The 13,250-nt window shown below is 42.0% G+C and overlaps 1 protein-coding gene across 7 annotated transcripts in view; it reads right to left on the bottom strand.

Annotated features, from left to right (window-relative positions):
* The window catches only part of EPN1 (epsin 1), a 46,259-nt gene extending 33,570 nt beyond the window's left edge, over window positions 1-12,689 (bottom strand). For all 7 annotated transcript variants that reach the window (XM_060780334.2, XM_060780338.2, XM_060780336.2 and 4 more), the window contains exon 1: window positions 11,950-12,689. The gene's annotated coding sequence lies outside the window, so the exon portion shown is untranslated. The remainder of the gene's footprint in view (window positions 1-11,949) is intronic.
* Window positions 12,690-13,250: the final 561 nt, after the last annotated feature.

The following is a 13,250-nucleotide window of genomic DNA, read 5'->3' as shown; positions in this document are numbered from 1 at the left end:
AGCAACGCAATATGCTCAAGCATTCTGGGAAGCCACTCAGAAACTAGGAATTAATAGCTTCAATTCCTGGTTAGCCTTCAATGGTGTAATGGACTCCAGAGAGAAAATATGACGTAGTGGCTCACTAGTGTTTGTTGGTACAACAATGACTACATTTATACACTAGTGATTTTCTCCAAGAAACATTAAGAAAGAATAAGGGAGTTACACTACAAACACAGCTGGAGGTCACATGTTCATCATCTGTGAACTTTGTGCATTTTGACCAGCTAACCAGTTATGGAAACAGACTTGTAAAAAGTCCACTAGCTTAGGATCTCATCTTACTATGCTTGTGTGTGCTTGTGATAATGGAATTGCAATTCTACCGCAATTAACATCAAAGTAAATTTTCCAAGAATTATTGTGAAGAATTTATCAGTGTTGAAGGATTTCCATCCCTCTCATGCTTGGCAAAGCTAGTTCTCCAAAAAGAAATATCTGGTAATGGAGGTTCTTTCAGTGCCTGGCTGTTTTATGTAGTCTCTTCTTTGTCCTTCTCACTCTCTTGCAACCCTTCCGACAGCTCAACAAAAAGAATGATATCACAGATTAAATTAATGCTCTGAAACAGAAATGTTCTTCTCACCCAGGCTCCAACTCCTCATATTTGATCAAAAGTACTAAAAATTGAAAAAGTAGAATGACTCAATCCAAAAGAAGTGTCAGGCTAAACCAGCATCCGGAAACTGGTGGCCCTCTAAGATGTTGTCATTAATCATCTATCATCACTGGTGACATTGGTTATGAGAGTTGTAGTTCAGCAACATTTGGGGGATATTATTGTCACCAACCTTGGGTTAAATTATTGTTCACAACTTTTCTTCACTAAATGAGGAAAATTACTGGGCAGGTTCAGAGAAAAGATAATCCTCAATTCATCTCCAGTGGAGATAAGACGAAACAATGCCATTGTCACCAAATGAACTCTTTATTGCAGACAGGTTGGATTACAATCCAATTAGTCCCCAGACCTTTTAAATTAAGATACCAATGGATTGCAACAATGCCTCTGACCCCAAAGCACTGTTTTCTCAGCCTCATATTCCATGCCCCAATCTCAAATGAATATATATTGCCCATCAGAACAGACAATACTCGGTTAGATGGATTAGTGGTCCAAATCAGTTTAAGGTAGCGTCATCTGGCAGGGTTTACAGAACCTGGTTTATAAAAACAGATTGCAATGCATAGATTTCTAAGAGAATTTAAGGGTATTTTTTTCAAAAATAAGTATCAGGTTTCTAGGTGTCAGGCTTCTCACAGATGGGCTGCTTATATGGATCAGTAGTTTTTAAATAAGCACTCACTCTCCTCTCATTTCTACCTGAGCTGGAACTCGATCAGATTTCTTTACACTACATCAATATCCTTTATGAAACTGTACCTTTGAGTAGGTTGTAACTGTTTTAGGAGCTAATCTTGACTAAAGTAGTACATAAAAGGGGAAAAAACAGGTAATAGGTGCATGGTGATACACACTTCTGGTCTTCTTTGACTTCCTCTGCAGATTTTCTACTAATGTAGGGCTCCTAACATATTGGCACTGTCACTGCCTTTTTTTTCTTTTCCCACAAACGCAATGCCACCCTTTGTGGGAAATCACAGGTGTGCACCCACAGAGAGTTTTGTAAGAACTATGTTCTGAATAAAACTCCGGTTGAACAACTTTTATAAGGGTCTAAGACATTTACAGACAAACAGAATAATTTGTTGGACCTACAGAATCTAATATCTCATCTTGCAGAGTTTATTTTCCTTTCAGAAAGAGCTGTGCAACCAGTCACAGAGATTTGCACTTTATAACAGTAAGAGGAAAGGCTAGCTCATAAACTCAATGCCCATGCTGGGTTTTAAAAAACTGTTTATCATTGAAGCTGAAGAGAGATGGAAAAGAAAGTAGTATTTAAAGAACTAGAAGATTTCTAACGTATTTCTTATTCCCAAACCATTAGTCAGAGCTTGCAAAAGTTACTCTTATGTACTACAACTCCCAAAGTATAGCAGCATGATCAAGGGTTCTGAAAATTAGTTTAGCCTTTTCAAACTGCCAATCCTTTTCAACCAGAATGGACAACCATCTATTGAGGATAAGCCAGCTTCGAATTTCTTGCATCAAATGGGAAAAATGAATTGGATTGAACAAGACCTTCTCTAATTCTATGGTTCTAGCCCAGCTAAATCTAGTCTTTCAAATTTGAGGAGGAACTGAGGAGCCTTCTAATCAAGGTGAAAGTCCATTCTTCAGGAAATAAAGCCCGACTGCTCTTTCGAGGGAAGGATATTAGAGACAAAGTTGATGAAGGGCAAGATGGATGGACAGCATCCTTGAAGTGACTGGCTTGACTCTGAAGAAGCTGGAGGTGGTGACGGCTGACAGGGAGCTCAGTGTTGGTCTATGAGGTCACTGAGAGTCGGAAGCAACTGAACGAATAAACAACAGCAAGCCCAGCATATGGTTCAACTTCAGCAAGCAAGAGTCCACAAGTGGCAGGCTAGTTTTTACTGTTCAATGTTACTGCATGATGGGAGTGTACCCCATAAAATACTGGGCCATCTTCAGAACAGGGAAGAACAGGAAAATTCAGAAACAGTGGTTAATGTGTCTTCAACTAGTTTCTGATGATCCTAGAGTGAACTGTAATGGGCATTTCTTGGCAAGATATATTCTGAGGCAGTTTGCCATCACCTTCCTTTAAGACTGAGAAGATTGTGACTTATCCAAGGTCACCCAGTAGAATTAAATGGCTGAATTGGGGGTGGGGGTTGACTATTGGTTTCTCAGATTCCAATTCTTACATTCCTCTCCAATATTGGCAATAAGCACTGGAGGTCACCGCCCCTGAAAGCAGGTTGACAAAGGCTAAATAGCACGTAAAATAAGGAATTTTTCCAGTGTTGCTCATTTTTGTTTCACTTCTGCTTTGCCTTTATTGCCCAATTCTCTTCTCTTGCTGCAATCTTACCCTTGCCCCAGAAACGAAGAGGTGTGTACCAACCCAAGCTGTGCACTCAGTACACCCATCAAATTTCTGTCTGTTTAAAGACAGGTAAAGTTGGTGAACTTCCCAGATGAAAGTGCTGTTGAGTGTTTCTGGGAAGAAACATTTTCTTAAGATGCATGTGTTCTTTATTTCTTTATAGAAAGAGCAAACATTCATAAATTGATAACTCAGCAAGCTCCATAACCCACAGAAGTAAACCATTTTAAAAGAGAGCATGCAAAAACCACCTGGGCTAAAACCCCTAAATTTATTTAGGGGCTTATTTATTTATTTAGGTTTATTAATTTACCATATTTGTACTCCACCCTTCTCACCCTGCAAGAGACTCATGGTGGCCTTACAATAGGCAACAATTTGATGCCTTATCAAACAACAAATAATAAAATAAACACATTAATAACATAAAATTTAAAAACCATGTAAACTTTAAAAACAATTGTTAAAAACCATACCATCCATAATCGTAGTCAAGGCCATTCCCTCTTCTCTTACTACACTGCATTTCTTTCCAAAGGCTTGGTTCCAATTTCTATCTTCAATTTCTTTCTAAAGTTTAGGAGGGAGGGGGCTGATCTGATTTCACTGGAGAGGAAGTTCCATAGCCAAGGGGCCACCACTGAGAAGGCCTTGTCCCTTGTCCTCACCAACCGTGCCTGCAAAGGAGGTGTAACAGAGAGCAGGGCCTCCCCAGATTATCTTAATCTATAAGATGGTTCATAGGAGATACATTTGGACAGATAAGCTGGGCCAGAACCATTTAGGGCTTTATAGGCTAAAGCCAGTACTTTGAATTGTGCTCGGTAGCAGAAGGGCAGCCAATGGAGCTGATGTAATAGGGAGGTTGTATGCTCCCTGTACGTTGCTCTAGTGAGCAACCAAACAGTCTTCAAAGGCAACCCTACGTACAGCACAATGCAGTATTCTAAAATTCCTCATCCTAAGCCAGCACAGAACGTATCTGTGCTAGCTAATTCGATTCTGGGAGATGTAGTCCAAAAGTACCTGAAATAGACAAATTAACATGTCTACTAAAAGAAGGGACCTTGAAAACCTTTTTAGAAGACTTGAAACCTTTTGCATGAAGAAAACCCAATTCTGAGGTTTGAAGAATAAATTAAAGGGTTTTAATATGTTGTTATAATATGAGAAGAGTTTAGTAAAGAGAGGTTTAGAGGGTGGAGCATATGATATTAGTCTTCTCTGTGGGTAGATCGGGATAGACCGGAGGTCGCCTATCTTCCTCCTCTCCCACTATTTTTCTTTTTCCCTTTTCCTCCCTTTTTGAAGAGAAGGATGTATAGAAAGAGAGGGTGCAGATAAAAGCAATGTTACATGGAAATGAAATGTATATAAATATGAGCACCAATGGAAACAAAGTGTAAGCAAAATATTGTATAGTTGAAACAATCAAATATTGTTTAATAAAAGAAATAATAACTTTTCAGCCCCCTCACAAGATCCTTGTGATGACTTCCTGTCTTCAACCTCCAGCCTCAATTCCATTACAACAATATTGTATGGGACCCAATATGTCATATTTCTCATATGCCATAGAAAGTCCTATGGATCTTTACATAGAAAATCAGATTGGAAGTCAATGGTTACATTCAGATAATCTTCCATTCTAAATCCATACAGTAACATTTACAGAAAGTCAATGGTTCACTTTTTGTAAAAAAAAAAGAAAAAAGAAAAAAAGTGTAATATGCTATTTATTCACATGTAATATTCACCACATCATTTATTAAAGTGAAATGGTTCTTTCAAACTTTTCTTTCTTTTAAAAATGACTTTGACTCCAGAAATTATTTATTTTCTGCATACCTAATTACGTTCCCACTTCATGTTCAATTGCTAGTGATCACATCTTCCAATGAAGGTTAAGTAAAAGTACAGCACAACTGCGAATCCACAAACTCTGGGAGCTGTTAAGTGGCGTGAATCTTACTAAGTCTTGAAGTACAATTGTGTTTTTTTAAACCATCATTTTTTTAAAGTAGTGCAAATGTCTTGCTGTTATACTGGGGAAAATCTTTATTTTCTTAAAGTGGTGCTTTTAAATAGTTCCACAATGGAGTCCAGGTGTGAAAATCAACCTTAATGTTCTTTTAGCAGTTCTTCGGCACCTTTCACTGCCCACAAGCCTACTGCTTCCTGCACTGCCTGTTCCTCTAAGTTCAGTGGTTCTCAACCTGGGGTCCCCAGATGTTTTTGGCCTACAACTCCAAGAAATCCTAGCCAGTTTACCAGCTGTTAGGATTTCTGGGTGTTGAAGGCCAAAAATTTCTGGGGACCCCAGGTTGAGAACCACTGCTCTAGTTTGATCTTTCTTACTCTTGGCCCTCTCTACTTTCTGGAAAATAAAACCTAGTCCAAGTACTGCAATGGGATGCAATAATAAACAAAAAGAGTACGTTTGAGTATCTGCAGAGTGTGACCACACTTTGCTACAATCCACACAACAAAACTAATATCTAAGAGGATGTTTTTCATCCTTTGAGGAAATAACCCAACAGACTAAAGCCCTAGAAGTATGTTTCAGAAAACAATTACAGGATGGTTTCCATTTTTTATTTTCCCACCTCGGAAAAGTCAAGCACCAGAAGAGCAAGAAAGACTTTAACTAACAATACAGGCATGAAGATCTGAAGCAGAATGCAGACAAGGAAAGAAAGGGAAGTATGAGGACTCGGGTGTTCAAACTTGGAGGATCTTCCTCAGGTAGCCAGGTAAGATCCAACAATCAATACCATAAATTAAACTCCATGGACTTGTGATACCTTCCCCTGAAAAGCCTTCAGATCTCTATTGCCTCCTCGAACACAATATCCACTGTCTTCAACAACTGTTAACTATATATTCCATTCCTGCACAACTCCTAAGTAGAAGCAAGAGGCACAATCATCCCTTATTATTTATTAACAGAATCTAGCCATCAAAGCATATTACCCAAGTACAAAGCTGACTTTGCTAGAAGTTGTATTTGCCCACAGTCTTTATGTGTTTGTCAAATACATGGCTTTAAACCTTCCAAAGGTAGCTGCAGTTATCACTATATCTGCAATAATGCATTTATTACATGGACTTTGCTGTTTTCATTCAACAGAATGGAGGCAGAATATATTTCTGTGCTTTCTCCACCTCTTATGCTATTTTGTAAGCCTGTAAAATGCCCTCCTCCCATTTTTACTCGAAATTAGAACTAAGCAAATATCTTAATAGAGGAAGTCCACAGATGTAAGGCTTCTGTTTCACCAAAGTGCTCTCCTCCTTCTTCTAAGCAATTTGGCACCAATATAAATTGCCTCATATGCTCAACGTCAGCTGCGCTCCATGGAAATGAGCATGTTCCCTTTCCCGCCCACTCATGCCAGGCACGCCTTGTCCTGCGAGCAGATCTTCGGGAAAATGATCCAACAAGGACCAAAATGTAAGATTAACAACAAAACCTAATGAATAATAACGCAAGTATGGACTGCACTGTCCAGCGGTCTGCAGACTTGAAGTTAACAGGACTCAAGCAACCAGATTTATTTATTTTATTTTTTTGTAGAAAGAATACTTAAAGTAAAATCAATTTAAACGGAAATGTTAACATTAAATTAAGACTGCCCTGTCTTCATTTGCTTTATATTCCTGGATATTAATATCAAATCAATACAGAATTTGTAGTTTAGTGCTGTGTGAAGTTCAGTATTAGAACTAAAGAATCAAAGAGTTGGAAGAGACCCTAAGGGACATCCAGTCCAACCCCATTCTGCCATGGAGGAAAAGGGCAATCAAACCACTCTTAACAGATGGCTATCCAGCCTCTGATTGAAAACCTCAAGAGGAAGAGATTTCAACGCATTCCGATGCAGCACATTCCACTGCTGAACAGCTCTTACCATCAGGAAGTTCTTCCTAATCCATTGCTCCACTGTGTCCTAGTCTCTAGAGCAGCAGAAAACAAGCTTGCTCCTTCCCCAATGTGACATCCTTTAAAATACTTAAATATTGCTATCATGTCCCCTCTCAGACTTCTTTTCTCCAAGCTAAACATACTTAGATCCCTAAGCCTCTCTTCATATGACTTGGTTTCCCTTCTTTGGACACGTTCTCGGAACCATTCATTAGGCCTATTTTTAATAGTTACTCTCAAGCAACCTGGGATTATATCTATCAATCCCCATGGATGCTGGTTAACTGAGGCCCCTTCTACACTGCCAAACATCCAGATTATCTAATCTACGTTATCTGCTTTGAACGGGATTATTTGTCTACACTGCCATATAATCCAGTTCAAAGCAGATAATTTAGGTTTTATATGGCAGTGTAGAAGGGAGTCTATCACAGAGATTTCCAAACATTTCATGTTGGCAACAAACTTTTTAGACATGCTTCATTTTGTGACACAGTAATTCTGTTTGAATAGCAAACAGGAGGTTAAACCAACTCCTTATAAGAGATATAGACACATGCATAAATTGTAATAATTAAATGTTTGGGGGCACAGCGTAGCTCAGGAAAACTTTTCATTTATATTTTTAAAATATATGATTTGTAAGATAATAACATAGACCTTTTAAGCCCTGCATGGTTTGCGTCCAGGTTACCTACAGGATCGCCTCCTCCTTCACTGTCTGCCCTTTAGGACACTGAGGTCCTCTGGCAGACGCTGACTCCAACCAGCCAAAACTTGACTGGCAACGGTCACCCAGAGGACATTTTCATTGTCTACCCCAAGATGACTATGAAATGACCTGCCAAAGGAAAAGATCTGACAGATAAACGAGGTGTCAGAATTTAAAACTCCATTGAAGACCCTTCTCTTCTGGCAGGCCTACCCAGTCAATTTTCAATAATGAGTTCCGATTTACATTCTATTGCTTTGATATATCAATTCTGTATCTTTTTTTATATTTTTGTATTTTTATCTATGCAATATTTTTTATCATGTCAGAAGTGACTCGAGAAACTGCAAGTTGCTTCTGGTATGAGAGAATTGGCCATCCACAGGGGACACCTAGATATGTTACCATCCTAAGGAGGCTTCTCTCATGTCCCTGCACAGGAAGCTGGAAATGACAGATGGGAGCTCACCCCGTCTCACAGATTCAAACTGCTGACCTTCAGGGTTTATACCGTTGCGCTACCGCGACTCCTATCTATACTACTGATTGCATAATAATAACAATAATAATATTTTATTTCTTACCCACCTCTCTTTGAGGTGGGTTACAACACACCTAAAAACCCATAATCGTTATATTAAAAAGACACATATTAAAATGCATTTCTACAAAACACATATATTAAAATACATAGAACAAAGTGAATTTAAAATCGATGATGAAAACTGACTTGGTAGGCCTGTCAGAAGAGATAAGCCTTTGGGTGAGTTTTAAACACCAACAGTATGCTTAGCTGTCAAAGCTTTTCTGGCAGGTCATTCCACAGTCTTGGGGTGGACAACCAAAAGGTCCTCTAGGTTCATACGCTTTTAACTTTGTTGTACCCCACCTCAAGGCATCAGGAGCGATGGGTAGTAATTTGTCTTTTTCATGTCTGGAGCAACTTGAGAAACTGCAAGTCGCTTCTGGTGTGAGAGAATTGGCTGTCTGCAAGGACGTTGCCCAGAGGATGGCCGGATGTTTGATATTTTACCATCCTTGTGGGAGGCTTCTCTCATGTCCCCTTAATCATCACATACCCTCATGCAATACCATTCTCCTTTGTCATTCCTCTGTTTTCAAACGAAACTGACACTACAGCCAATTCATTTGGTTTTTACAGTACTGACTTTCTATCTTCTAAATGTATTTTAGATAGGTTTTGATTATTCATGTTTAGAGAGTTCTAGCTTTAATTCTACTTAAGTTTCAAATGGCACATTGAATTTTTACCACTGTTCAACACTTTTGAATCTAAGAGAGATTTTTTTTCACGTCAGGAAAGACTTGAGAAACTGCAAGTCGCTTCTGATGTGAGAGAATTGGCCATATGCTCTTGGTCCCACCAGCCTCACAAACGCGTCTGGTGGGGACGAGGGACAGGGCCTTCTCGATGGTGACCCGCCACTTGTGGAGCTCGGTCCTCAGCGAGATTAGATTGGCGTCCTCCTTCCTTTCCTTTAGGAAAGAGCTGAAATCGTGGTTGTGGAACCAGGCCATGGGCTAACAGACATAATGGCACTTGGACATTGAACTGGACCAGATGATTGTTATAACAATGGAAATGGCTATATGATTGTATAACTAATGTTATTTTTTAAAGTTTTATTGTATATTTATGATTTATATATTGTTGTTCATTGTGATATTGTGGCATCGAATTGTTGCCAGTGTTAGCAGTTCTGAGTCCCCCCTCGGGGGTTGAGAAGGGCAGGGTAGAAATGTTGTAAATAATAAAATAATAATAATAAATCTGCAAGGACATTGCCCAGAGAATTCCTGGATGTTTTGATGTTTTACCATCCTGTGGGGGGCTTCTCTCATGTCGCCGCATAGGGAGCTGGAGTTAACAGAGAGAGCTCAACCCGCTCTTCCCAGATTCAAACCACTGACCTGTAAGTCAGCAGTCCTGCCAGTACAAGGGTTTAACCCACTGTGCCACCAGGGGCTCCTGATCTATATAAATAAAAATGTAATGTTCATTTGTGGGATTAACAGAACTCAAAAACCAGTGGGCCAATTGACACCAAATTTGGACAGCATAGACCTAACAACCCAATGTATGTCCTTCACTCAAAAATGTTTGATTTTGTCATTTGGGAGTTGTAGTTGCTGGGATTTATAGTTCACCTACAATCAAAGAGCATTCTGAACTTCCCCAGTGATGGAATTGAACCAAACTTAGCACATAGAACTCCCATTACCAACAGGAAATACTGGAAGGGTTTGGTGGGCATTGACCTTGAGTTTGGGAGTTGTAGTTCACCTATGCAGTTCACCTATTGTAGCACTATGGACTCAAACAATGATGGAACTGGACCAAACTTGGCACAAATATTCCATATGCCCAAATATGAGCACAGATGGGAGTTTGGGGGAAATAGACCTTGACATTTGGGATTTGTAGTTACTGGGATTTATAGTTCACCTACAATCTAAGAGCATTCTGAACCCCACAAATGAAAGAATTGGGGCAAATGCAAAGATACAGAATTGGGGATGCCTGGCTTGAGAGCAGTACGTGTGAAAAAGATCTTGGAGTCCTCGTGGACAACAAGTTAAACATGAGCCAACAATGTGATGTCGCGGCAAAAAAAGCCAATGGGATTTTAGCCTGCATCAATAGGAGCATAGTGTCTAGATCTAGGGAAGTCATGCTACCCCTCTATTCCGCTTTGGTTAGACCACACCTGGAATATTGTGTCCAATTCTGGGCACCACAATTCAAGAGAGATATTGACAAGCTGGAATGTGTCCAGAGGAGGGCGACTAAAATGATCAAGGGTCTGGAGAACAAGCCCTATGAGGAGCAGCTTAAGGAGCTGGGCATGTTTAGCCTGGAGAAGAGAAGGCTGAGAGGAGACATGATAGCCATGTATAAATATGTGAGAGGAAGCCACAGGGAGGAAGGAGCAAGCTTGTTTTCTGCTTCCTTGGAGACTAGGACACGAAACAATGGCTTCAAACTACAAGAAAGGAGATTCCATCTGAACATGACGAAGAACTTCCTGACTGTGAGAGCCGTTCAGCAGTGGAACTCTCTGCCCCGGAGTGTGGTGGAGGCTCCTTCTTTGGAAGCTTTTAAACAGAGGCTGGATGGCCATCTGTCAGGGGTGATTTGAATGCAATATTCCTGCTTCTTGGCAGGGGGTTGGACTGGATGGCCCATGAGGTCTTTTCCAACTCTTTGATTCTATGATTCTATGAAATTTCCCACACAGAACCCCCATGACCAACAGAAAATACTTAAGGCCATCCAGTCCAACTCTCTTCACCAGGGCAAGAAAATGTAGTCAAAGCCCTCCTGACAAAGAGCCATAAAGAAATTACATATATTAGAATTTATTTATTTATTTCTGTTGCTTCTACCCCGCCCTTCTCACCGGGGGGGGGGGGGGGGGACACTCAGGGCGGCTTACAAAAGCAAGGCACAATTCGATGCCCGCATCACATAACAGCAAAAGACAATAATATCAGTTAACAGAAACAGCAATCCTGGCAATAACAACAATTAACAGAAAACAATAGTTATTATAGGCAAAAACAACCATAAAACCAATAAAAGCAATAAAACCAATACAAACCTCATTGACGGTCAGCGTTTCACAATCTCATAGTTCAAATTCCAATTCCACAATTGTCAGTCCTATCAGTCCTATCCATCTGGCTGTCCATATCTAATTGTCAGATTGCCCAAAGGCCTGGTCCCACAACCACGTCTTTACCTTCCTCCTGAAGAAGAGGAGGGATGTTGATGCCCTAATTTCCCCCGGGAGTGAGTTCCACAGGTGAGGGGCCACCACTGAGAAGGCCCTGCTCCTCGCCCCCACCAGCCCCACCAGCCTCACTTGGGATAGCGGTGGGGTAGAGAGCAGGGCCTCCCCAGATGATCTCAAATTCCGGGGTGGGACGTAGAGGGAGATACGTTCGGACAGATAGACTGGACCGGAACCGTAAAGGGTTTTGTAGGTCAAAACCAGCACCCTGAATTGTGCTCGGAATTGAACCGGCAGTAATGAGAAACCAACACTTTCTCATTAATTTATTTTCCAGATCACCAGACTGGGCCACAGCAACGCGGGGCAGGGGACGGCTAGTAGTAAATAAAATGTATTACTATTTCCCAGATTGTGGTCATTTCTTGTTATGTTCACACAGCAGAGTAATGTGTCGCAACACACAGCTTGGAAAGCTCCGGCCTGTGGTATGATTCCCTCCCACATCTTTCCCCATTCGTTTCAAACCCCACTCACCTGGATAATGGGATCTCGGTGCCCCTTTTCTGGCAGGGTGGCCTCCTCTCTTCTGCCTCAGCCTCCCTGCTTCCCCCAACCAGGGGGCATCGCCAGAGCTTCTTGGGGAAAAGCGTGGGAATCTTGGCAAAACGAATAGGGCACGGCTAGGCCTTGATGAGGATGTGGAACTGCTAAAAGATATTCAGGAGTGGAATCTGGGAGAGAAACCAGAAGGATAGAGGGATCCAATATGTCTTTGAGGGGGATGAAGAGGAAAGGAAATTAAGGGCCAATAAGACATTCAGGGGAGAGAAAACAGAGGGGTGATAGGTTGCCTTGGAAAGGAATTAAGGGCATGGAAGGGGGAGAGGCTGAGTTCAAAGGTGGCAGGAATCATAGAATCAAAAGAGAGACTGGGAAGTCAGAGGTCGCTCCAGGGTGAGGCCTTAAGGGCAAAGGTCAGGGAAAGAAGAGGATTCCAGGCGGAGAAGGCAAGCAGCAGGCGAGAGGAGAGGCGAGTCCCGCTCCGTCCCTTCAGGGGAGCCTCGGCCTTGAGGAGAACTCCGCCCCGGCCTTCTCCGTCGCCTTGGCAATGCGGGGGCAGGAAGAGAAGGGGGGGGGGCTCTCGGTACAGGAAGCGCCGCTCTGCCCGCCCTCACTCTATGGCCTTCCCGGAGGGTAGCGGAGGCGGCTGGATGCGGCGGTCGCGCCGGCAGAGCTTTCCCCGCAGGACGGAACCGGAAGCCAGAGGCGCCCGCAACTTCCGCCTCCAGGTTGCGCCCATTTCCGCCCGCACCCTTCTCGGGGCGACCGCTCTGTTCGGCCATAGAGAGAAAAAGAGAGAGGTCGTCTTGAGAGCGGTGGCTGCCCTCCTATTGCGTTTCGGACTCCAGCTCCCAGAGTTCCTGGTACTTGCCAAAAGGGCTGGGGCTTCTGGGAGTTGAAGTCCTCAAACGCTGAAGGGTGGAAGGAGCCACTGTTAAAGGGGAATGGTGATGGAATCAAAGAAGTGAGGAGGAAAATGAGAGGAACAGAAAGGAGGCGGATCATCTAGATCAGGCATAGAATCAAAGAGTTGGAAGAGACCTCATGGGCCATCCAGTCCAACCCCCTGCCAAGAAGCAGGAATATTGCATTCAAATCACCCCTGACAGATGGCCATCCAGCCTCTGTTGAAAAGCTTCTAAAGAAGGAGCCTCCACCACACTCCGAGGCAGAGAGTTCCACTGCTGAACGGCTCCCACAGTCAGGAAGTTCTTCCTCATGTTCAGATGGAATCTCTTTTCAAGTTGGAAGAGACCTCATGGGCCATCCAGTCC

The sequence above is a fragment of the Anolis sagrei genome, chromosome 6 (genome assembly GCF_037176765.1).
Source record: "Anolis sagrei isolate rAnoSag1 chromosome 6, rAnoSag1.mat, whole genome shotgun sequence".
In the NCBI taxonomy this organism is placed as follows: Eukaryota; Metazoa; Chordata; class Lepidosauria; order Squamata; family Dactyloidae; genus Anolis; species Anolis sagrei.
Note: the sequence above shows the minus strand (reverse complement) of the source record. Positions and strands in the feature narration are given on the sequence as shown.